At 45.4% G+C, this 25,973-nt stretch overlaps 1 pseudogene; it reads right to left on the reverse strand.

The window, feature by feature from the left end:
• Positions 1-518: 518 nt before the first annotated feature.
• LOC111963093 (nesprin-3-like) overlaps positions 519-25,973 on the reverse strand; it is a 47,698-nt pseudogene continuing 22,243 nt past the window's right edge.

The raw sequence follows: 25,973 nt of genomic DNA on the forward strand, positions 1-25,973 counted from the left end.
ATGGCAGCAAACCATGATAGGTATTTTTGGTATATGATAGATCACACTCAGTTATTTATCTAAGTTATCTAAGACCATGTAAGCATCCTTTCACCCCTTAAATAAAGGCAATAAAAATCCACCTCCTTATCCCACATCATCTCCACTCCCTACTACAACATTATGCTAAGTGTTTGGTGGCCATTAGCTACTATAGTGTGAATAGGAGTGTGGAGCGCTGTTCTCTGTGAAGTGCTGCCAGCCTGTGTGATAGAGGAGCTGAATTGGCCTGACTGTGTGAGAACAGCTGAGGTCACCCACCCACACACTGTCAATACAGCAGAAACACATTCACACACTGTCAATACAGCAGAAACGCATACACACACGGACACATCACGTCAACTGACCAAACTGACACACACACCACACACACACACACACACACACACACACAACACACACACCACACACACACACACACACACACACACACAACACACACAACACAAACACACACCACACACACACAGAGAATGGATTGAGGTGAAGATCAATGGTCTTCATAATCCTATATCTCCTCTCCTATGTGGGTGGAGGTCCGTGGTAACGGAGCATGATGTTGAAGGAGCGGGCAAAAGTTGTGGACAGAGAGCAGCTGGAGCCTTCGTCCATCCAGGGCAGAAGAAGGCAAAGAGAGAGCAGAGCCAACAGCAGGAGCCAGAGGGGCCAGGGCCACTCGACACACACGGATACAGCAGGCCTGGAGTCTTCTCCTGCAGGGAGTCAATATCCAGACGTTACACACACACACACACATGTAATATACACATGGACACACACACACATACACATGCACCTAGTCAAATACACAAACACACTCCAAACAACCCTACTGTGTACAAACAAACAAATTTAAATCACGTAATTCAACCCATCAATTTTTGGGGGTAAACAGCTGGGCTTGAGAAAATAAAATTCATAGACAGAGCAAGACGGACCATCCATGGGATCAAAAATGATAGTCTCTCTTTAAGGGAGTGATACTGTGTCACTTCAACATGGGTCACACAGTAGGGTCAGTGTTAGCTAGCTAGGTAAACAACATAGAAAAGGCTCACAGCTCCCTCAATATAATCAGGATTGTGATGACACACACACACACACAACACCACACACACACACACACACACACACACCACCACACACACACACACACACACACAGTGTTCTTCCAAGTGAAGCGAGAAAATCCTCACCCACTCACTCATCGCTCACTATCTTAACAAGACTGCTCCATCAACTGCCAAGACTTTGCTGTGAGTGACACTACAGTTCTTTTCATCTGTGTCTGCTGTTATTTTTCCCATATCAACACCCTGGGGGTAAACTTAGTTAGCTATCCTCCTCATTTTAGCCAGCCACAGCACCTGCTGTGTTTCACAGCTCACTGATAGAAGACAGAGAAGACAGAGCGAGAGACAGAGCGAGAGAGAGAGACGAGCAAGAGCGACAGAGCGAGAGAGACAGAGCGAAGAGACAGAGCGAGAGAGACAAGAGCAAGAAGAGACAGAGCAAAGAGAGACAGAGCAAGAGAGACAGAGAGAGAGACAGAGAGAGAGACAGAGAGAGACAGAGCAAGAGACAGAGCGAGAGACAGAGCGAGAGACAGAGAGAGAGACAGAGCGAGAGAGACAGAGCAAGAAAACAGAGCGAGAGAGAAAGAGAGAGACAGAGCGAGAGCGAGAGACAGAGTGAGAGAAAGAGAAGAGACAGAAAGAGACAGAGAGAGAAGTAAAGAAGGCATCAATCTAGCATCATCTAGCAGTAAAAAACATCAATAACAATTCAGGCAAATGGCAAAAAGAGCACAACTGAAATTGATTAAAAAAAAACGAACAAAAAAACCACAGATGAACAACTGGTTTTGATGCAGATTGTAAAATTATAAGGAAAACCACTAGCAAACCAAAAGCAGATACACAATAATGGTGAATTACACCTTAATTTACTGTGAGACTTTTAAAACCCTATAAATGTACACTCAGAAACAAAAAAGCCACAGTACAACAGCAAGCAGCTGACACTAATTGAGGAGTCCACAACACAAACAACTTCTGTTTCAAAATTGGGAAAACCCCCCCCAAAAATCTAGAGGAATTAGCGATACAAAATGGTGACATATGGACAGCCTAGTTTAAAACACTCTAACAACACTGTTCAATTGAAAACACACACGCAGAACAAGCCAAATTCATGATAAGTTGAATGGATTTGAAAAAGCTATAGAGGACAATCAAACTCATTGGACTCCCATCATTACTGACCAGGAGCTCTATAAGAAACTTCAAGGCCCTCAAATTTAAAAAAGCATGCGGACCTGAATGATCCTAAAAGAGATGCTCAAACTCACTAGTGCAAAAATGCCAATTGGCCTATATTAAAAACTGTTAAATTGATCCTGAGTGTAGTTATTTCCCTGACATCTGGAATCAAGGACTCATAACCCCCAATCTTTAAGAACAAAGACGAATTTGACCCTAAAAATTACAGAGGCATTTGTGTGAACAGTAACCTGGGGAAGGTTTTCTGTAGTATTATAAATGTAAGAGTTCTAAACTTCCTTAATAAGCACAATGTCTTGAGTAAAATCCTAATTGGATTTATACAAAAACATCGCACGACCGATCATATTCACACCCTACATACCCTGATAGATAAACATGTCCACCAAAATAATACCAAAATGTATGCTTGCTTTATCGACTTCCAAAAATAATTAGATTATATTTGGCATACAGGACTGTTCTACAAAGTTATTGAAAGTGGTGTAGGGAGCTAAACAAATGACATAATTAATTGGCAATATGTGCAGCATCAAAATTGTCAAGAAAATTACCGAATTCTTTAACCAGGGGCGGGGCCTTCGCCAAGGTTGCAATCTGAGCCCTGCACCCTTCAATATTTACATCAATGAATTGGCCACAATTCTAGAACAATCCTCAGCCCCTGGTGTTAGTCTCCACAATTCAGAGGTTAAATGCCTGATCTTCACAGATGACCTATACATACTGTCAGCCAAAGCACATGGTCTACAGCAAAGCCTGGACCTGCTAGAGCAGTACTGCCAGACCTGGGCCCTGGCAGTAAACCCCAAAAAGACTCAAATAATGATTTTCCAGAGAAGATCCAGATCTCAGGGAATTAGACCAAAGTTCTCAATCGGTACAAAATATATAGAGTACTGCACAGACTACTATTACTTAGGTTTTAWAATAAGCTCAACTGACACCTTAATGAGGCAATAAATGAACTGAGAGATAAAGCACGCAGGGCCTTCTACGCCAATAAAAAACACATTCAAATTGAAATACCTATTAAAATGTGGCTAAAACTAATTGAATGTGTCATTGAACCAATTGCACTTTATGGCAGCGAGGTGGTGGGTCCACTTGCAAAACTACAAACAATGCATGCAGGGCAGAATTAGGCCAATATCCACTAATAATACAAACTCAAAAAAGTGCAATTAAGTTTCGGAAACATCTAAAATATCTCATATCATTCCCAAGCCCTACAATGCCAAGAGCTGAGCAAAGAAAAGAGTCACCTCATCCAGCAAGTTCACAAACTTGTTCTACTAACACACTGAAGCCTCAGGACCAGAACATCCAATCAATCAGAATAAAACAAATTACAACACAGTCAAAACAAAACTAATTTCCTCATTGGGAAACACAAACACAAACACAATGCAGTGCAACCTGCCCCTAAATCGACAGTACACCGTGGCTAACTGTTTGACCACGGTTACTGATCAAAACCTTAGAAAAACCTTGACAAAGTACAGGCTCAGTGAGCACAGCCTTGCCATTGAGAAGGGTAGACACAGGAAAACCTGGCTCCCTGTAGAGGAAAGGCTGTACAACCACGGCACCACAGCAGAACCCAAGACAGATCTGCATTCCTGGCAACATTTTAAAATATAAAACAATTAGAGAGTTTCATTTCCCCAAACCTGAAACCCAAAATGTAATTTAAGGTGCCCCAAAGCTTTTTTACTATCATTCGTTATATAATTTCTCTTTGTTTCATAGTGTAGTTATTTATTTTTTTGTTTAGTCACATGACTGCCAGACTTAATTGCCATACCTTTTGCCTCATCCCTCTCAACCATAAAATTTTTAAATTCCTCATCAATCCAAAGGGATTTAACAGTTTTTACAGTCATTTTCTTAATGAGTGCGTGCTTATTAGTAAAAGGAATAAGTAGTTTGTCATAAGGTGAATGCACCAATTTGTAAGTCGCTCTGGATAAGAGCGTCTGCTAAATGACTTAAATGTAAATGTAAATGTAGTTTCATAAATGCGTCAAGTGCAGCGTCTGGTTGCTCCTCATTACACACCACAGACCAGCAAATATTATTTACATCATCAACATAAGAATCACTACAAAACTTATTGTATGACCTCTTATACACTATACTAGGCCCAGCCTTTGGAACTTTGGTTTTCCTAGATATGGCTATTATATTGTGATCACTACATCCTATGGATTTGGCTACTGCTTTAAAGCAAATATCTGCAGCGTTAGTAAAGATGTGATCAATACATGTTGATGATTTAATTCCTGTGCTGTTGGTAACTACCCTGGTAGGTTGACTGATAACCTGAACCAGGTTGCAGGCACTAGTTATAGTTTTACGTTTTTTCCTGAGTGGGCAGCTTGATTATAGTCAGTCAATATTTCAATCACCCAGAAAATATGCTTCTCTGTTGATATCACATACATTATCAAGCATTTCACACATATTATCCAGATACTGACTGTAGAGATATTTGCATTCCTCAGGCTGCTGCTTAGACCACTGGACCACCCCAGGCCACACGTTTTTTCCAGTTTGAACTACACTGAATATTAAAGGAATGTTTGACCAAGACAAAATGATTGAGACCGATTGTTAACTGTACCTTAGCTGTCCTGGTGTGTTCCTCTCGGCCAGCAGCACTGGCACCCTGCTGGAAATAAAGCAAGGAAACATACAGGTCAATATACTGCATGTGCTTTATACAGAACAGTGCAGCCAGACCATTACCTAACATTGATGATACACTGCTACCTTCTGGAAGACCAAGGAGGGGAACGGGGGGGAGGGGGTGGATTAATAGAATACACAAGGTGCAATTTCTAAATTGGGTTGGGTATCAGCAGTCACTCAATTAGCCCATGTCGCCCAAAACCATTTAGATTGTTAAGTTAGTCTGGCGGCCAGCTATCTAAACTTGGAGTAGGAATGGTTGAATTACAAACCGGGGTGGGGCCCATTGATCATCAGTTATCATATTAAAAATAGCAAACATTTGCCTCCACCCTATGGCAAAATGTGTAGAATTGCAGGAAATTAGCTGTAAAACTGCAAATTGTTCTCTCCAACTCCATAGCAAAATGTGTAAAATTGCAGGAAACAAACTTCAAAATGTGTTTTTTCCCCTCTTCAATGCCACTAAAATGCAAGATGGATGTGGGTATGTAGAGCCACCCCTCATGATAAATTTAGTTTTTTTTGTGGCCCCCAAAACATCAAAGTTGCCCATCCCTGTGGTAGACCAATGTATCATCTCTTTATTATAGGATACTCTTTAACGCCCTCTGCTGGAGATACATTTTACACAGCACCCTATTCCCTATATATTGCACTACTTTTGTCCAGAGCTACAGTATATTCTTGGCTTGTTTCGTTCGTTCTGGACTGATGCCTATCTGAGCATTCTACACAATGCATAATCAATGAGTGCTGATGAAGATTCCATCAAAAGTGCATTACAGTGGCTTGGAAATACAATGCCCCTGAAAAGGAGGCAAATAATTAGTAGGAAAACCTTGTGTCATCATTTTGATGGCGCCAGATTGACTTTAAATGCAGTATACTGTTAGCTACGATTGAGGGGTAGACACTGGCTTTTAGCTAGCTACCGTTAGCATTGCTGGCTATTTTAGCAAAACTTTGCTAGCTAATGACAACATTTCCATTTGTCTAAAGTAAATTTGACGACATGATAAATTTGACAACAAGTTGTTTCCTACTAAACATTTGACTACTTTAGCAACGTAATCATATTTCCAGGCAGTCGTTAGCCTCTGTCCAGAATGACTGGGCTTATCACGACTTCAGAGCACCTCTACCACACCACTGGTAGAGGGCAGCCTGAGAACGTTCATAACAATGGCATGACATGACCAAGTGACAGAGGTGCAACTTATGAATAGGTCCTAGTCAAATAGGATGCCATTTTAGAGGCACAATACAATATTTGCACAGTATTGTTTACCTTGACATTCAACAGGGCCTTGAGGTCCCCAACGTCCTTCAGTTTGGACTTGTAGAGCATCCAGCGATAACGTATCTCCTCCATGCCCACATCCTCAGCCCCACGGTCAGCCCTGGCCCCGGCTACAGCCCAAGCCATCAGTAGTAGCTGGAACTGCTCCTGACCCCAGTCTACACTGGACCGCAAGGTCTGTGGGAGTGAGGAGAGGGAGGGGTGAGAGAGGAAGAAGAAAGAGAGAGGGGGAGAGACAGAGAGGGAGGGATAGAAAGAGAGGAAGAGAGAGAGGGGGAAGAGACAGAGAGGGAGGGATAGAACGAGAGAGGAAGAGAGAGAGGGGAGAGAACAGAGAGGGAGGGATAGAACAGAGAGAGAGAGAGAGGACGAGAGAGGAGGGATGAAGAGAGAGAGAGAGGGGAGAAGAGAAGGTAGGGAGGGATAGAAGAGAGAGTGGGAAGAAAGAGAGAGGGGGAGAGAGACAGGGAGGGATAGAAGAGAGAGGAGAAGAGAGAGAGGGGAGAAGAGAGGGGGAGAGAGACAGGGAGGGATAGAAAGAGAGGAAGAGAGAGAGGGGGAAGAGACAGAGAGGGAGGGATAGAAAGAGAGAGGAAGAGAGAGGGGAAGAAAGAGAGATGGGGAGAGACAGGAGGGAGGGATATAAGAGAGAGGAGAGAGAAGAGGAGGAAGAAAGAGAGATGGGGAGAGCACAGAGAGGGAGGGATAGAAAGAGAGAGAGAGAGAGAGGGGGAGAGACAGAGAAGGGAGGGATAGAACGAGAGAGGAAGAGAGAGAGGGGGAAGAGACAGAGAGGGAGGGATAGAAAGGAGAGGAAGAGAGAGAGGGGGAAGAAAGAGAGGAGGGGGAGAGAGATAGGGAGGGATAGAAAGAGAGAGGAAGAGAGAGAGGGGGAAGAAAGAGAGAGGGGGAGAGAGACAGGGAGGGATAGAAAGAGGAGGAAGAGAGAGGGGGGAAGAGAGAGAGGGAGGATAGAAAGAGGAGGGAGAGAGAGGGGGAAGAAAGAGAGAGGAAGAAGAGACAGGGAGGGATAGAAAGAGAGAGGAAGAGAGAGAGGGGGAAGAGACAGAGAGGGAGGGATAGAAAGAGAGAGGAAGAGAGAGAGGGGAAGAAAGAGAGAGGGGGAGAGCGAAGGGAGGGATAGAAAGAGAGAGGAAGAGAGAGAGGGGGAAGAGACAGAGAGGAGGGATAGAAAGAGAGAGGAAGAGAGAGAGGGTGAAAAAGAGAGAGGGGGAGAGAGAGGAGGGATAGGAAGAGAGAAGAAGAGAGGGGGAAGAAGAGAGAGGGGGAGAGAGACAAGGAGGGATAGAAAGAGAAAGGAAAGAGAGAGGGGAAGAAAGAGAGAGGGGGATAGAAAGAGAGAGAAGAGAGAGAGGGGGAAGAAAAAGAGAGGGAAGAGAGGGAGGATAGGAAGAGAGAGAGGGGAGAAAGAGAGAGGGGGAGAGAGACAAGGAGGTATAGAAAGAGAGAGGGGAAGAGAGAGAGGGGGAAGAGACAGAGGGGGGGGATAGAAAGAGAGAGGAAGAGGAGAGAGGGGGAAGAGAGAAGGGATGTGAACAACAGGGGAGGAAATGTTGCATGTGGCTGAGGGATAAGCAGGGGAATTGCTGCATCATGTAATAACAATAAGCAATGTGGTCAGTGAGTAATGTCACAATCTTTGCACAGGAGAATTCAGGCCTCAGTAAATCCTGAAGCAATAATCCTGTCAAATCTACTGAAACACACACAGTATATCCCAATCAAACATCTCCAATCCCCGTCTGCCTTGATCAATGTCATCGGTCTGCTGACTGAATTGAAGCGTTCTCTGTGGTCCCATACTGACAGATAGACCTAACCACTAACATGGCTGATAGTGTCCCAATGACACCCTATTTCCTTTATAGTGCACTATATTGAACCACAGCACTATTTCAAAAGTAGTGCACTAAATAGAGAATAGGGTGCCATTTTGGATGTAACGCTGTCTGACTGTCAGGCAGCTTGTGGTTGGATGTAACCTGTCTGACTGTCAGGAACTTGTGGTGGAGAACCTGTCCTGACTGTCAGGCAGCTGTGGTTGGGATGTACCTGTCTGACTGTCAGGCGCTTGTGGTTGGGACGTAACCTGTCTGACTGTCAGGCAGCTTGTGATTGGTTCGTAACCTGTCTGACTGTCAGCAGCTTGTGGTTGTTGACAGGTCTGTGAGCTGTCTGACTGTCAGGCAGCTTGTTGGATGTAACCTGTCTGACTGTCAGGCAGCTTGTGGTTGGGATGTAACCTGTCTGACTGTCAGGCTTGTGGTTGGGATTGTAACCTGTCTGACTGTCGCAGCTTGTGGTTGGGATGTAACTCTGTTCTGTACTGTCAGGCAGCTTGTGGTTGGGATGTAACCTGTCTGACTGTCAGGCAGCTTGTTGGTTGGGATGTGTGGAGACCTGTCTGACTGTCAGGCAGCTTGTGATTGGGACTAACCTGTCTGACTGTCAGGCAGCTTGTGGTTGGGATGTAACTGTCTGACTGTCAGGCAGCTTGTGGTTGTGATGTAACCTGTCTGACTGTCAGGCAGCTTGTGGTTGTGATGTAACCAGTCTGACTGTCAGGCAGCTGTGATGGTGGGGGATGTAACCTGTCTGACTGTCAGGCAGCTTGTGATGTAACTGTCTGACTGTCAGGCAGTTGTGGTTGGGATGTAACCTGTCTCACTGTCAGGCAGCTTGTGGTTGGGACGTAACCTGTCTGACTGTCAGGAGCTTGTGGTGGAATGTCCTGTCTGACATGTGCGTCAGCAGTTGTGGTTGGGATGTAACCTGTTCCTGACTGTCAGGCCAGTCTGTGGGTTGGGATGTAACCTGTCTGACGTTGTTCCTGACTGCAGGCAGCTTTGGATTGGGACGTAACCTGTCTTGACTTGTCCGGCACTTGTGGTTGGGATGTAACCTGTCTGACTGTCAGGCAGCTTGTGGTTGGGACGTAACCTGTCTGACTGTCAGGCACCTTGTGGTTGGGATGTAACCTGTCTGACTGTCAGGCAGCTTGTGATGTAACTGTCTGTCAATTCAGCTGCCAAAAGTTATTTTAGTCTTCTAGAGGAAGGCCAGAAGGTTTGTGATTTTGTCAGGGCCTCGCTGTAAGGTTTGTTTATACCATCCTAGGGTTTTGTTTGGTGCACTCTGAACATAATGTCCTCCAGATGAAATACACATGTTTTATGAAGTTATCATGTAGCATGCATATAACTAACCATAAGACGGCCACAGACCTAGAGTAACTTATCATTTTTGTGTAAATATAAACAGGAATGAAATACTGGAAATGCAACAGTGTATATTTGTGAGAAGAAACATCAGCACCAACCATGAGTGTGTTCTGCCTGATCTTGAGTTCTCTGGTGCTCAGCGGTCCCTCTGTGCTGAGAATCCCTGAGAGTGTATCGTTCTCCTTCTGTAGCCAGGCCTCAAACTCCCTCCTCCTGTCCTCATAGTCCCCTGCACTCAGGGTTGCCCCAACACCTGCCTGAAGGACCCCAACAACAACAACATGATCAGCAACAACATCAACTTACTGTAGGAAATATATGTATAAAAAATCAGCTAGCTAATTGTCTTAATATTTCAGTTTATAACGGCAGTTGAATATGGGTTACAGTGTATTGAGAGACGAGTCAGTTATAGCATGCCAATTTGAAGTTTATATCTTCCTTTATGAAAATGTGATTATTATGGTTGGAGTTAATAGAATGGGTGGAGAAACCAGACCGTGGTGTGGTGACTTGAGCCCTGTAGCCTTCCAGAGGGTTTTCTAGCAGAGCCTTGCTGGAATGACAGAGTGAGACCATCCATGACTGAATCCTCCATCCTGGTCTTGATAGGCGGGAAAAAGCCTCTGTGTCGCAGATGTCCCCCTTCACTGTGGTCTCTCATTTCACCTGTTCCCTCTTCGTAGTTGCCTCTGCTGCCGTGCCCTGGCCCAGAGCCTGACCCTAACCCCACATCTACCTCCATGGCCAGGGATTCATCCATCCCTCTGGACCTCTGCCCAGCCACCCACTCCTCTGTCCCCCCGCGACTGCTGGACCCAGACACCTCCAACACCACTACCCCGCTAACCCTGGAGCCAGAGTCCCCCACTACCCCGCTAACCCTGGAGCCAGAGTCCCCTACTACCCTGCTAACCCTGGAGCCAGAGTCCCCCACTACCCTGCTAACCCTGGAGCCAGAGTCCACCACCACCCCGCTAACCCTGGAGCCAGAGTCCCCCACCACCCCGCTAACCCTGGAGCCAGAGTCCCCGACTACCCCGCTAACGCTGGAGCCAGAGTCCACCACACTCCTGCTAACCCTGGGCCAGAGTCCCCCACCACCGCGCTAAACCCTGGAGGCAGAGTCCCCCACTACCTCTGCTAACCCTGGAGCCAGAGTCCCGCCACCACCCCGCTAACTGGAGCCAGAGTCCCCCACACTCGCTAACCCTGGAGCCAGAGTCCCCACTACCGCTAACCCTGGTCTCAAGATCCCCCACGCACCCACTCCGCTAACCCCTGGAAGCCAGCAGTCCCCACTACCGCCGTTCCTAATTCCCTGGAGTGCCAGATATCCCCCCAGCTTCAGTTCCACGCGCTAACCCTGGAGCCAGAGTCTCCCACTTACGCCCTGCTACCCTGGAGCCAGGCTCCCCCACTACCCGCTCCCGCCTAACCCTGGAGCCAGAGTCCCCCACCCACCCTGCTAACCCTGGAGCTCAGAGTCCCCCACCACCCCGCTAACCCTGGGAGCCAGATTCCCCCACTACCTCCCCCCGCTATACCCTGGAGCCATGAGTCCCCCACCACCCTGCAACCCTGGAGCCAGAGTCCCCACCACGCTCATGCCCCCCCGCTACCCTGGAGCCAGAGTCCGCCACCACCGCCGCTAACCTGGAGCCAGCAGTCCTCCCCCCACCAACCGCTAACCCTGGAGCCAGAGTCCACCACCACCACCCCCCCTCCTCCTCCACCATGGGTGCTTCTGCCCACTGTGTGGCCTGATGTCATCCCTGTGGTTCCCTCCTCTCCCCTCTGACCGTACCCCCCTCTCCAAACGATGGAGGAGTCCACCTCTTCTACACCCAGGCTGTGCTCACCGCCACCCCTCTCCTTCTCCCTTTCCCTCTCCCTGCTTCCACTCCCACCGCCCTGTCCCCGTCTCTGACTGCCCGCCAAGGTTAACGTCATAGGACTCAGTTGTTGACCAAGAGTCTGTCGATCCCTGCCCTGTCTCTCTCCATGTTCAGAGAGATCCATAACCTCCATACTGCCCTCAAACGCTCCCTCGACCCAAATACCCTCTTCTGCTCCAAAACTCTCCACTCCTTCCCCTTGCTCCAACCTTCCTCCTAACCCTGTTCTTCCCCCTCTCCCAGCCCCCACCCCAGAGCTCTGAGAGAGCCAGACCCCATGGCCCTCTCCTGGGGATCTCTCTAGAGCACCCTCCCTACTGCTGCTGGAGCCACTACCCTTGATCATGTCTCCTCCCTCCCCAGGAAAGAGCTCCCTGCCTGGGCCTGCCCTCTCCCCAGCCTGGCCTCTCACCCTCTCCCTCTGGGTGTCTAAGTCAGGGTCCTCAGAGCTGTGCCCATTCAGCAGCCTGGGAACGGAACAGAACAACAGACAGTCAGTACTGAAGGCATCTCTTAAGATTGTGCAATTGGCCGCATTAAATACTTTTCACCCAGATGCAGGGACAGCATATGAAATATAATTACTTTTATGTAGAAGGTTTTTGGAGATAAATGTGCACAAGCCATAAGAGGTTGTTGAGGACCTCAACTGAAATCTACTAAACTACAGATGTAGTAGTAGTAGTAGTATTAGTAGTGGTGCTAGATTACTTCTCCCTTAGAGACCATACCATTCACTAGAGTGGCAGATGTCATAGACCTGCATAGCTATAGAATGTGATAATGGCAGCCATCTTGGTCAGGAATAAATAACCCTTCTTGTGTTCTATATTTAATTCTAGGAGTTTTGCATCCAGCCCGAAGTAGTGTGGTGTACCTGAAGAGGTTGAGGCTGAGGTCATGGAGGGCCATCCAGGACTCCCTCAGGTGCTTCATGTCCCTGAGGATGTGCACCCGGCCCTCCTCAGAGGTCCTCTCCAGCACCCCCTGGCCCTGCACKTCTYTCTGGTYCAGCTGCAGCTCCTTCTCTGGGAACTCACCTAGTGCCCTCTACAGGGTCGGAGGAAGAATAACAGGACAGGACGGGACTTAGGCTGTGGCCACATAGAGACTTATGAAAACATATGAAAACAGAAACATATTCATCAGTGTCCGTTTTTTCAAACAAGTTGCACCAAACCAGTGTCTACATGTGAAAACAGTCAGTTTCTATGATCTGTGGTTAAAAATATATATTTTAAATGCTTTTCTGACATTACAGGGTAGGATTAAAAGTTAAAAAACATTTTCAAAACATGTAACAAGTTTCTAGCCAGAGGGAGGGCATTTCTTGCTCCCCACGTCACCGCGAATCTCGTAGTGTTAGAAAATCACTGTTAAAATGTTTTCAATTTGATGATGTCATCGGGGAGAACTTTTTATCTTTAAAGGGCTCCAAAGCACTCAAATCTTTTTATTTTTTTATTAAAACTTTATTTAACTGGGTAAGTTAGTTAAGAACAAATTCTTATTTACAATGACGGCCTACAACGGCCAAACCCAGACGACGCTGGGGCAATTGTGCGCCACTCTATGGACTCCCAATCACGGCCGSTTGTGATACAGCCTGGATTCGAACCAAGGTGTCTATAGTGACGCCTCAACCACTGAGATATAGTGCTTTAGACCACTGCGCCACTCGGGAGCCCAATCCTTGGGTCGCTTGTCTTTTCAGTTCGCTGTAGCTAGCAACTGGAACGAGCTGCAACAAACACTCAAACCAGACAGTTTTATCTCAGTCTCTTCATTCAAAGACTCAATCATGGACACTAACTGACAGTTGTGGCTMCTTTGTGTGATGTATTGTTGTCTCTACCTTCTTGCCCTTTGTGCTGTTGTCTGTGCCCAATAATGTTAGTACCCTGTTTTGTGCTGCTACTACGTTGTGCTGCTGCCATGTTGCTACCATGTTGTGRTGCTACCATGCTGTGTTGTTGTCTAGGTCTCTCTTTATGTAGTGTTGTGTTGTCTCTCTTTTGTGATGTGTGTTTTGTTCTATATTTTTATAAAATGTATATACATTTGAATCCCAGCCCTGCCCCCGCAGGAGGCCTTTTGCCTTTCGGTAGGCCGTCATTATAAATAAGAATTTGTTCTTAACTGACTTGCCTAGTTAAAAATAAAAAAAATAAAAACAACTCTACAAAACATAACAATTTGCCGTTTTCACATATGTTGACATTGGTATTGTGCCGGAGATACTGAAAATGAAGTTGAAAAGTAAGTGGTGGCTTTGCCCTTTAAAATAACAGACCAGTACCTCAGTCTTGTGCTGTCTGTTGTGCCATCAACATACTATCCTAGACATAACATACCATACTATACCAGAACATAACAGATAAATGTGTAAAGTCAGTACCTCAGCCTCTTGCTGTCTGTTGTCCAGGCTCCACTCCCCAGTAGAACTGCGGTAGGACTCCAGCTTCTGCCTCATAATCATCAGCCACTTCTCCACGTTCAGCAGGCTCTCGTGGAAACTCTCGTGCTCCCCGATGTTCTCCTCACTCTCCTTCACCTTTACCTGACACAGAGAGAGACACATCCAAACATGAATGCACAAATACAGTACATATATGTGTCTGATTAACACTATAGTGCCAACCTTAACCGTACTGCTGACTGGGAGATTTTCTCTTCACATTGTCCTTCCCAGCACGCTTCCAGAAACTATAATGATGCGTAACACCAGAAAGCCGGGGTGGCAGCGTAGCCTAGTGGTTAGAGCGTTGGACTACTAACCGKAAGGTTGCAAGATCAAATCCCCTAGCTGACAAGGTACAAATCTGTTGCTCTGCCCCTGAACAAGGCAGTTAACCCACTGTTCCTAGGCCGTCATTGAAAATAAGAATTTGTTCCTAACTGACTTGCCTAGTTAAATAAAGGTAAAATTAATTTAAAAAAAGCCCAGCTCAGCTTGGCTCAGTAGCATGAAAAGGGTCATTGTTAACCTTTTTCAAAACCTGTGAAGAAAGCATGGAGTTGCCGTCTCTCTCAGAGCCCTTCTTACCCTGACCGACTTGTAAAGGATTCTCCAGTCCCCGTAAAGCCTCTCAAACTGTGTCCTGTTAGCAGAGCTAGACGACACCAGAGTCTCCAGAGCTGTGATGTGGGCCTCACAGTCCTCCAAGTCCTTCTTGATCACCTGAGAGAGGACACAAGCAGTAGCTTATTAATAGTAAAAAAATTATCAATGCCTTATGAATGCTTTATAAATGCTTATAAATGCTTTGCTTATGTACAGTATATGCTTCTCCTAGTACACACTGGAACTGGCTAGAGGAAACCAGTTTGAGAGACACAGGTATAGATACCGTGAGCACAGAATTAAATAGAACACTAGAATGGACGTTGGCAACAAAACAGCCATCTTGGTCAGGAAAATGTTAATTCTAAAACCTGATCATATGTGGTAATATATTGTATGAAACAATGACATGGCAGTGAGTGACCCACCCGTTGCTGGTCTGACTGGCTCTTCTTGGCCAGTATGTCTGGCTGGAGGCTGTCTGCTGAGATCAGTCTCTCCCTCAGCAGGGTCAGCTTGTTCCTGATTGACTTGCAGGCGTCCCCAAAGTCTTTTGTCCTTGAGATCAAACCCTAAAAGAAAGGACATATCAGAAATTAGGGGTTGCATCTAAAATGGCACCCCATTCCCTAATAATGCACTACATTCAACCAGAGCCCTATGACAAACACACCCCACACCACACCACACCACACACCTGCAGTCTTGCTTTCCTCTGCAGCAGCTGGTTGTGCAGTAACTCCCTGCTCCTCACGGTGTCATTGAGCTCTGTCATTAGACTCTCTGCTCTGTCTGAGCCGAACACTGAACACAGCAGATCTCTCTTCAACAGCATCAAACGCAACTGCTCCTGCAGCTGCAGACTGTGCTTCAGCAACCTCTGTAGGGGGAATGAGCGAAATAGGGAAAGGCAGTGAGGGAAAAATAAAAAATAAAAATATATAGGCAGGGGATAAATCAAGAAAYGTGTAAGTGTGTAGATGGAAGAAAGTAAAAGAGGGGATATTGAAAGGGGAAGGAGAGAAAAAAGGGGGAGATACAAAGAAAAATAACGATTTAAGAGGGAACACACCACAGATGAAAGCTATGTGTAGTAGAAATATGTCCCTCTAGTAGATAGATCACACATTTCTTGTTGTCAAAGTACAGCAACCATATCTTATTTTTCACAGATCAGGGATTGATTGAGCTCTCTGACATTTGCTGTCATTACTCCCATATCTGGAGGGGAGTTTAGATTAGGAGGAAGTCATTTTCTGATGGAGAAGGCTAGGACGCGTGTGAAAGAAAAAATTACATACTTACCTGATTTGGTGGATATTAATAGTAAACTATTATATATTTAACTTAGAGTAAGACTGGCCTGCTAATGCTGAGTTTTATGGTGTCCACTCTAGCTTCCTGCAGCTAGTCGAGGACATGGGTTTTACTAGAGATAGCTTGAAGCTGACAATTGATTGATGTCTTGGTGATAAAAAACCAAACAGTCACATTCCAGTCTATCAATAGTGGTGCATGTGAGACATATGTCTCTGGTCTAACTGGGCCTGCATTCTATAGATGAGATGTGTGTGTCACCGAGATAGAGATAGCCTGGAGGAATATCCTTGCATCTGGGAAACATCTGGGAAATTAGCCTGGAGGAGTAGAACCCCCCCCCCCCGTGCAGAGAAACAACAGGATGAACCCAGGGTGGGTAATGGTGCCCAATCTGCACGGGGGGGGGGGTTGAGCCAGCCATCGTTGAAGCAGTTTTAGGTTTGGTATATAAAGACCCGGTATTCTCTGTATGATTCAGACTCTCAGTCCGACAGTCAAGACTGTTGGGTTGACAGTTTCGTTATTGCAATAATTAATCGATATTAAATAAAGATGATTGTTTGAAGAAATTACCAAGTCTCTCTCAGTAATGAATTTCCACGACATGTGTCCCAAACTGCACCCTGGTCAAAAATAGTGCACCAAATAGAGAATACGGTGCTATTTGGGACGCGTTCTAAGCCAATCTCTGTCCAGTTCCAGTACTGTATGTAGGGATGATTACATTTCCCTAGCTGGCCTAATTAAGGTACCATGAATACTGAAGATCTGCTTTTCTCTTTTCATTATCATCTCCAGGCCTTAAGAGCCACAGTTACGACTGAGATTCAGACATTAATGTTCCCCCTTATGAACACAATCCTGGTTTAGCGGTTTGATTGACGGGAGTGACTCTTACTGTAAATATGAGTTTAACTTTTTCTCTATGTATTTTACTTTACTGTATTAAAATTATTTTGTTGTTTGTTTACGTCCTGCTACATCCCGTTTAAAGATGGAATCCGCATTAGGGGAGGCAAGGCCACTGTCTGCCCATGCACCTCTGTTGTTGTTTTTACTTTGTGAATGAAATGAAGGTGAGGTGCATCCAGCAGTGTGTAAAACATTACTGCAGTACATATTCTGCTGTTCTATCGCGTGGGCAATGATGTCCGAGGAAAAAAACTGTGTTCATTTCTTTTACAATAACTTGTTTGTTGTTGTAATATCCTAAACGGACATGGCCGTTTCACCATAAATAATTCCAGTTTTAAGCCTGGTGGAATAATAGTTGATTAAAATCAGTAGCAGTCTGCAGTGTGCTGTTCCTACCTGGATGTTCTGCACCAGCATGGCGACGTGTGAGAACTCAGACACTTCAGCAGAAGACTCCAGCACTTGAGAGACAACCTGACTCCACTGAGAGAATCCATGCAGAGGGTCCTGCAGCACTTGTCTCAGCCCCAACTCTGACTCCACACATAGCTTCACAGCACGACACTTCACACTGCACGGGGACAAAGGAAATGAGCATAAGACCGGTTAGATATGGTGCTTTTCATGCAAAGACCAAGATTGCTGAAGATATTTTTTATTTTATTTTTTAGGTATGTTTTAACTTTACATGAATTGAAGACATATGTACTAGGGTTGAGTGGTAAGCAGATTTTCATAACGTGGTATACGGTATTACAGGCAGTGAACACAAGGGGCGCAAAAAAAAAAGAAGCTATATACATACTATTTTGTTTTTACGCACAAAACTAATTTAGGCAGCAAGGATCTTGATCCAGGAGCTAGCCACTCCAGATTCATAGCTGGACCTGAGCTGGAGATCATTTATATCTTACATAATTAACTTATAAGCAGCGGTGTAGCACACCCCCCCCTGAGCATTAGGGTATTGAAAATCATCCCGCTCGTATTTCAAAAATACCCCTGTATACGGTGTTGGGTTGTACTTTGAAATACTTGCTACACCAGAAGTTAATGGTTACATGTATGAGGAATGTACAGMASCAGTCAAAAGTTTGGACACACCTACTCATTCAAGGGTTTTTCTTTATTGTTACTATTTTCTACATTGTAMAATAATAGAGAATATATCAAAACTATGAAATAACATATGGAATCATGTAGTACCCKAAAAAGTGTTAAACAAATCTAAATATATTTTATATTTGAGATTCTTCAAAGTAGCCACCCTTTGCCTTGATGACAGCTTTGCACACTCTTGGCATTCTCTCAACCAGCTTCATGAGGTAGTCACCTGGAATGCATTTCAATTAACAGGTGTGCCTTGTTAGAAGTTCATTTGTGGAATTTCTTTCCTTCTTAATGAGTTTGAGCCAATCAGTTGTGTTGTGACAAGGTAGGGATGGTATACAGAAGATAGCCCTATTTGGTAAAAGACCAAGTCCATATTATGGCAAGAACAGCTCAAATAAGCAAAGAGAAATGACAGTCCATCATTACTTTAAGACATGAAGGTCAGTCAATCTGGGAAATTTGTGCAGTCTCAAAAAATATCAAGCTCTATGATGAAACTGGCTCTCATGAGGACCGCCACAGGAAAGGAAGACCCAGAGTTACCTCTGCTGCAGAGGATAAGTTCATTAGAGTTACCAGCCTCAGAAAATGCAGCAAAAATAAATGCTTCAGAGCTTAAGTAACAGACACATCTCAACATTAACTGTTCAGAGGAGACTGTGTGAATCAGGCCTTCAAGGTTGAATTGCTGCAAAGAAGCCACTACTAAAAATGGCACCGGAAGAAATGGCAGCAGTTTTATGGGCGCCCAACCAATTGTGCTATTATGTGTTTTTTTTCGCGTTATTTGTAACTTATTTTGTACATAATGTTTCTGCAACCGTATCTTACGGCAAAAAAAGAGCTTCTGGATATCAGGACAGCAATCACTCACCTCGGATTAGACAAAGATTTTTTCTTCAACAAACAAGACGCACAAGACATTCTCRAAACACCCGGCAGGGCTGACATCGCCGTTATTTGCAAGAGGAAGGAACAGAGGACAYATGAAGGTACAGAGGACAAAGAGCCGGATGCCTGGTAAAGACCCGGAAAAGGCGAGTGGGAAAGCTGCCGTTACCATCAATACTACTCGCCAACATGCAATCATTGGACAATAAACTAGACGAGGTACGAGTGACTGTACGTATATACCCCAACCAGAAGCCATGGATTACATGCAACATTTGCGCTGAGCTAAAGGGTAGAGCTGCCGCTTTCAAGGTGCGGGACTCTAACCCGGAAGCTTACAAGAAATCCTGCTATGTTCTGCGATGAACCATCAAACAGGCAAAGTGTCAATACAGGGCTAAGATTGAATCATACTACACCGGCTCTGATGCTCGTCTTATGTGGCAGGGCTTGCAAACTATTACAGACTACAAAGGGAAGCACAGCCGTGAGCTGCCCAGTGACACGAGCCTACCAGATGATCTAAATCACTTCTATGCTCGCTTCGAGGCAAGCAACACTGAGGCATGCACGAGAGCATCAGCTGTTCCGGACGACTTTGTGATCACGCTCTCCGTAGCCGATGTGAGTAAGACCTTTAAACAGGTCAACATACACAAGGCTGCGGGGCCAGACGGATTACCAGGAGGTGTGCTCCGGGCATGTGCTGACCAACTGGCAGGTGTCTTCACTGACATTTTCAACATGTCCCTGATTYAGTCTGTAATACCAACATGTTTCAAGCAGACCACCATAGTCCCTGTGCCCAAGAACACAAAGGCAACCTGCCTAAATTACTACAGACCCGTAGCACTCACGTCCGTAGCCATGAAGTGCTTTGAAAGGTTGGTAATGGCTCACATCAACACCATTATCCCAGAAACCCTAGACCCACTCCAATTTGCATACCACCCAAACAGATCCACAGATGATGCAATCGCTATTGCACTCCACACTGTCCTTTCCCACCTGGACAAAAGGAACACTTATGTGAGAATGCTATTCATTGACTACAGCTCAGCGTTCAACACCATAGTACCCTCAAAGCTCATCACTAAGCTAAGGATCCTGGGACTAAACACCTCCCTCTGCAACTGGATCCTGGACTTCCTGATGGGCCGCCCCCAGGTGATGAGGGTAGGTAGCAACACATCTGCCATGCTGATCCTCAACACTGGAGCTCCCCAGGGGTGCGTGCTCAGTCCCCTCCTGTACTCCCTGTTCACCCACGACTGCATGGCCAGGCATGACTCCAACACCATCATTAAGTTTGCAGACGACACAACAGTGGTAGGCCTGATCACCGACGAGACAGCCTATAGGGAGGAAGTCAGAGACCTGGCCGGGGGGTGCCAGAATAACCACCTATCCCTCAACGTAACCAAGACTAAGGAAATTATTGGTGGACTACAGGAAAAGGAGGACTGAGCACGCCCCCATTCTCATCGACGGGGCTGTAGTGGAGCATGTTGAGAGCTTCAAGTTCCTTGGTGTCCACATCAACAACAAACTAGAATAATCCAAACACACCAAGACAGTCGTGAAGAGGGCACGACAAAGCCTATTCCCCCTCAGGAAACTAAAAKGATTTGGCATGGGTCCTGAGYTCCTCAAAAGGTTCTACAGCTGCAACATCGAGAGCATCCTGACTGGCTGCATCACTGCCTGGCACGGCAATTGCTCGGCCTCTGACCACAAGGCACTACAGAGGGTAGTGCATACGGCCCAGTACATCACTGGGGCTAAGCTGCCTGCCATCCAGGACCTCTACACCAGGCGGTGTCAGAGGAAGGCCCTAAAAATTGTCAAAGACCCCAGCCACCCCATTCATAGACTGTTCTCTCCACTACCGCATGGCAAGCGGTACCGGAGTGCCAAGTCTAGGACAAAAAGGCTTCTCAASAGTTTTTACCCCCAAGCCATAAGACTCCTGAACAGGTAATCAAATGGCTACCCGGACTATTTGCATTATGTGCCCCCCCCCAACCCATATTTTTACGCTGCTGCTACTCTCTGTTTATCATATATGCATAGTCACTTTAATTATAATTCATGTACATACTACCTCAATTGGGTCGACCAACCAGTGCTCACGCACATTGGCTAACCGGGCTATCTGCATTGTGTCCCGCCACCCACCACCCGCCAACCCCTCTTTTACGCTACTGCTACTCTCTGTTCATCATACATGCATAGTCACTTTAACCATATCTACATGTACATACTACCTCAATCAGCCTGACTAACCGGTGTCTGTATGTGGCCTCGCTACTGTATATAGCCTGTCTTTTTACTGTTGTTTTTATTTCTTATCTTACCTATTGTTCACCTAATACCTTTTTTTTGCACTATTGGTTAGAGCCTGTAAGTAAGCATTTCACTGTAAGGTCTACACTTGTTGTATTCAGCGCATGTGACAAATAAACTTTGATTTGATTTGATTTAAAGGACACCAATAAGAAGAAGAGACTTGCTTGGGCCAAGAAACACAAGCAATAGACATTAGACTGGTGGAAATCTGTCCTTTGGTCTGATGAGTCCAAATMTTAGATTTTTGGTTCCAACTGCCGTGTCTTTGTGAGACGCAGAGTAGGTGAACGGATMATCTCCACATGTTATGCCCTTTATTAGACCACAGAGGTGTTAGGATTCCTAACTGTCACATTAGTTATGACAAGTTAGAGCATGAAAGCATGGAACCTGATATCCTATGGAAGAAAAAGCACATCAGGCCTATATAGACAGTTGGCTTATGCAAATTCTGCTGAACCATCSCTCTGAAGGTGAATGTCAATAGTCTGAAAAAACATCTTCCTCTCCTTGTTCCTTCTGCTTCCCTGAATAGAAATCACTGAACAAGAGAGAATGAGAGCAAATATGGCAGATGCCACCTCTCCAACTCTCTCACATTAGTTAATATGAAGTATCTTAGAGTATGGATAATGATGCATTCCCGTTATAGTACCTTTAAAAAAAAAAAAGTTTTTAATTTGTCCTTTTCCTCCCCAATTCCGTGGTATCCAATTGGTAGCTAGTCTTGTCCCATCGCTGCAACTCCCGTACGGACTTGGGAGAGGCGAAGGTCGAGAGCCATGCGTCCTCCGAAACACAACCCAGCCAAGCTGCACTGCTTCTTGACACAATACCCGCTGAACCCGGAAGCCAGCCGCACCAATGTGTCYGAGGTAACACGGTACACCCGGCGATCGTGTRAGCGTGCATTGCGCKCGGCCCGCCACAGGAGTTGCTAGAGAGCGATGGGACAAGAACATCCCTGCTGGCCAAACCCTCCCCTAACCCGGACAACACTGGGCCAATTGTGRTCCGCCCCATGGGTCTCACGGTCSCYGTCAGCTGCGATAAAYCCTGGACTCGAACCCTGAATTTCTAGTGGCACAGCTAGCAGTGCGGTGCCTTAGACCACTGCGCCACTCGGGAGGTGTAGTTCACTACCTTTTACCAGGGCCGATAAGGCTTCTGGTCAAAATTTAGGGGCTGGGAAAATTTGCCAGGGACCCGTCACGATACGTTTTATCACGGATTTATTTAGTGCTGACCGATTGGTTTTTGAGATTCTCCGGTTTCTATTATGTTTGAGATTCTCCCGGTTCTATTATGTATTGAGATCTCCCGGTTCTATATGTATTGAGATTTCTCCCGTTTCTATAGTATTGAGATTCTCCCGGTTCTATATGTATCTTGTTCTCACGGTTCGTATATCGTAGGTGGTTTCTTTCCGGTTCGTAATAATGTATGAGATTTCTCCCGGTTCTTTATATGATTGAGATTCTCCCGGTTCTATATGTATTGAAGAATTTTCTTCGCCGGTTCTATAATCGTATTTGAGACTTTCTCCCGTTCTATATGTCATTTGAAGATTCTCCGGGCTTCTATATGTATTGAGATTTCTCCCGTTCCTTAATGTATTGAGAATTCTTCCGGTTCTATAATAGTATGAGATTCTCCCGGTTTCTATATGTATTGAGATCTCTCACGGTGTTCTATATGTATTGATATTCTCCCGGATTCTATCATGTATTGCAGATCTCCACGGGTTTTTCTATATGTATTGAGATTTCTCACGGTTCTATATGTATTGAGATCTCCCGGTTCTATACTGTATTGAGATCCACGGTTCTATATGTATTTGGATTCTCCCGGTTCTATATGTATTGTGATGTTCCAAAATATTGCTGCAGAGAGACAAGAGAGAGCATGGAAATACAAGTACTGAGAACATGTTGACTTACTATTTAAAAATATAGATGGGAAAACAAGATTAGGATGACCAGCGCTAAGCTAACACTACCTAGCAGAGAAAATTCATTTTTTTTTTACAAATCGATAGTTGGAGTCAAAGTATCGACCCCCCCCCCCCTCCCCTCCATTACTAGTTCAAAAAAGTAGTGTACTAAATAGGGGATAGGGTTCCATTTGGGACACATCCTCCATGTCAACTCACCTCTGCTGTTCCTTCACCACAGCCAGGACGTCGACAGAGAGATGCTGGGAATCTTGGGAAAAGCGGAAGAGTTCTTTAAGCTGGGCCTTGAGGTGCTCCACCTGGGATTCCTCTGCCAATAAAGTATTCCGGATGTTCTGAGTGGAGGAATACCAACAGAGAGAAATAAGGAAAAATACACATCACAGTGCATATGACCTTTTGGAGCCCTGGTCAAAAGGAGTGCATTATACAGGGGATAGGAAACCATTTGGGACATATCCAGAGACAAGGATAGACCACCTGGCAGCTCATTCTCTACACCCAAACAATCACACACCAACATCAACAACCAAATTGGCATAAACACCAACTTGAGTTTGTGTTCATTTAGTTTTTTTACAGGGACAGTGCACATTAATCAACGTTTCAGTAAAAGTGACAGTTTTAGCCAGATGGTTAATTTTCAACCACAGTCTCTGGGCAGGTTATTAAAAACCTTTACAATAACAATACAGACAAACAATGAGCAGTGAGCACATAGGACAAGCAACATGTAGCAAGCAGACAGAGCAATAGCACAAAAAGCAACTAAACAAAATACATAAAAGCAACACATAAATGCAATACATAAAAAAGTGTTTACACACCTCATAAGCTACAAACAACATGGAAAGCGGCAAAACACAYCTAGGGATTATGTTCACAAGTCTGATTGGCCTTTAGCCATGTCTTAATGTTTTTTGTGAAGGTGTGATAGGTGGTGCAGTTATGTGTGTCTGATGTCAGTGTGTTCCAGACATGGGAAGCTCTCACAGAGAAAGTAGATTGACGAAAGGTGCTTTTCCTTGAATACAAGACATGCATCAGTGTATTGCACAATATTTTTCCAACTCAGGAGCTCATGCTTTCTGAGGATGTAACAGTGATGATGGATATTGAGCTTTCTATCAAGCACGTTGAGAGCCTGTTTGTAGACAGACTGKATGTTGTACAGCGAGCTTGGGTCCAACTAGTCAAGCAGTATAATAAGTGGGGGAATATCATAGCATTGAAGTACAGTTCTGCTACCTCCGTAGTCAAACAATTTCATATGAATCGGAAATTAGCTAGGTTGAATTTGGTTATTTGAGTTCCCCCTTTCAACTGCTTTTTTTTTTTATAAAGAGGTTGGAATCAAGTATGATGCCAAGGTACTTAACATGGAATATCACCTGGAGCTTCGCTTACTGAGCCAGATGTCTGTGTATCTGATGCTACTGAGCCAGATGTCTGTGTTTAACTGATGCTACTGAGCCAGATGTCTGTGTATCTGATGCTACTGAGCCAGATGTCTGTGTTTAACTGACGCTACTGAGCCAGATGTCTGTTTAACTGATGCTACTGAGCCAGATGTCTGTGTATCTGATGCTACTGAAGGCCAGATGTCTGTGTATCTGACGCTACTGAGCCAGATGTCTGTGTTTAACTGATGCTTACTGAGCCAGATGTCTGTGTTTAACTGATGCTACTGAGCCAGATGTCTGTGTATCTGATGCTACTGAGCCAGATGTCTGTGTATCTGACGCTACTGAGCCAGATGTCTGTGTATCTGACGCTACTGAGCCAGATGTCTTGTATCTGACGCTACTGAGCCAGATGTCTGTGTATCTGACGCTACTGAGCCAGATGTCTGTGTATCTGATGCTACTGAGCCAGATGTCTGTGTTTAACTGACGCTACTGAGCCAGATGTCTGTGTTTAACTGATGCTACTGAGCCAGATGTCTGTGTATCTGATGCTACTGAGCCAGATGTCTGTGTATCTGACGCTACTGAGCCAGATGTCTGTGTTTAACTGATGCTACTGAGCCAGATGTCTGTGTTTAACTGATGCTACTGAGCCAGATGTCTGTGTATCTGATGCTACTGAGCCAGATGTCTGTGTATCTGACGCTACTGAGCCAGATGTCTTGTATCTGACTACTGAGCCAGATGTCTGTGTATCTGACGCTACTGAGCCAGATGTCTGTGTATCTGATGCTACTGAGCCAGATGTCTGTGTATCTGACGCTACTGAGCCAGATGTCTGTGTTTAACTGATGCTACTGAGCCAGATGTCTGTGTATCTGACGCTACTGAGCCAGATGTCTGTGTATCTGACGCTACTGAGCCAGATTGTCTGTGTATCTGATGCTACTGAGCCAGATGTTCTGTGTATCTGACGCTACTGAGCCAGATGTCTGTGTTATCTGACGCTACTGAGCCAGATGTCTGTGTATCTGACGCTACTGAGCCAGATGTCTGTGTATCTGACGCTACTGAGCCAGATGTCTGTGTATCTGACGCTACTGAGCCAGATGTCTGTGTTTCTGACGCTACTGAGCCAGATGTCTGTGTATCTGATGCTACTGAGCCAGATGTCTGTGTATCTGATGCTACTGAGCCAGATGTCTGTGTATCTGATGCTACTGAGCCAGATGTCTGTGTTTAACTGATGCTACTGAGCCAGTTGTCTGTGTTTAACTGATGCTACTGAGCCAGATGTCTGTGTTTAACTGATGCTACTGAGCCAGTTGTCTGTGTTTAACTGATGCTACTGAGCCAGTTGTCTGTGTTTAACTGATGCTACTGAGCCAGATGTCTGTGTTTAACTGATGCTACTGAGCCAGATGTCTGTGTATCTGACGCTACTGAGCCAGATGTCTGTGTATCTGATGCTACTGAGCCAGATGTCTGTGTATCAGGGGG

The sequence above is a fragment of the Salvelinus sp. IW2-2015 genome, linkage group LG4q.2 (genome assembly GCF_002910315.2).
Source record: "Salvelinus sp. IW2-2015 linkage group LG4q.2, ASM291031v2, whole genome shotgun sequence".
NCBI classification, from domain to species: domain Eukaryota; kingdom Metazoa; phylum Chordata; class Actinopteri; order Salmoniformes; family Salmonidae; genus Salvelinus; species Salvelinus sp. IW2-2015.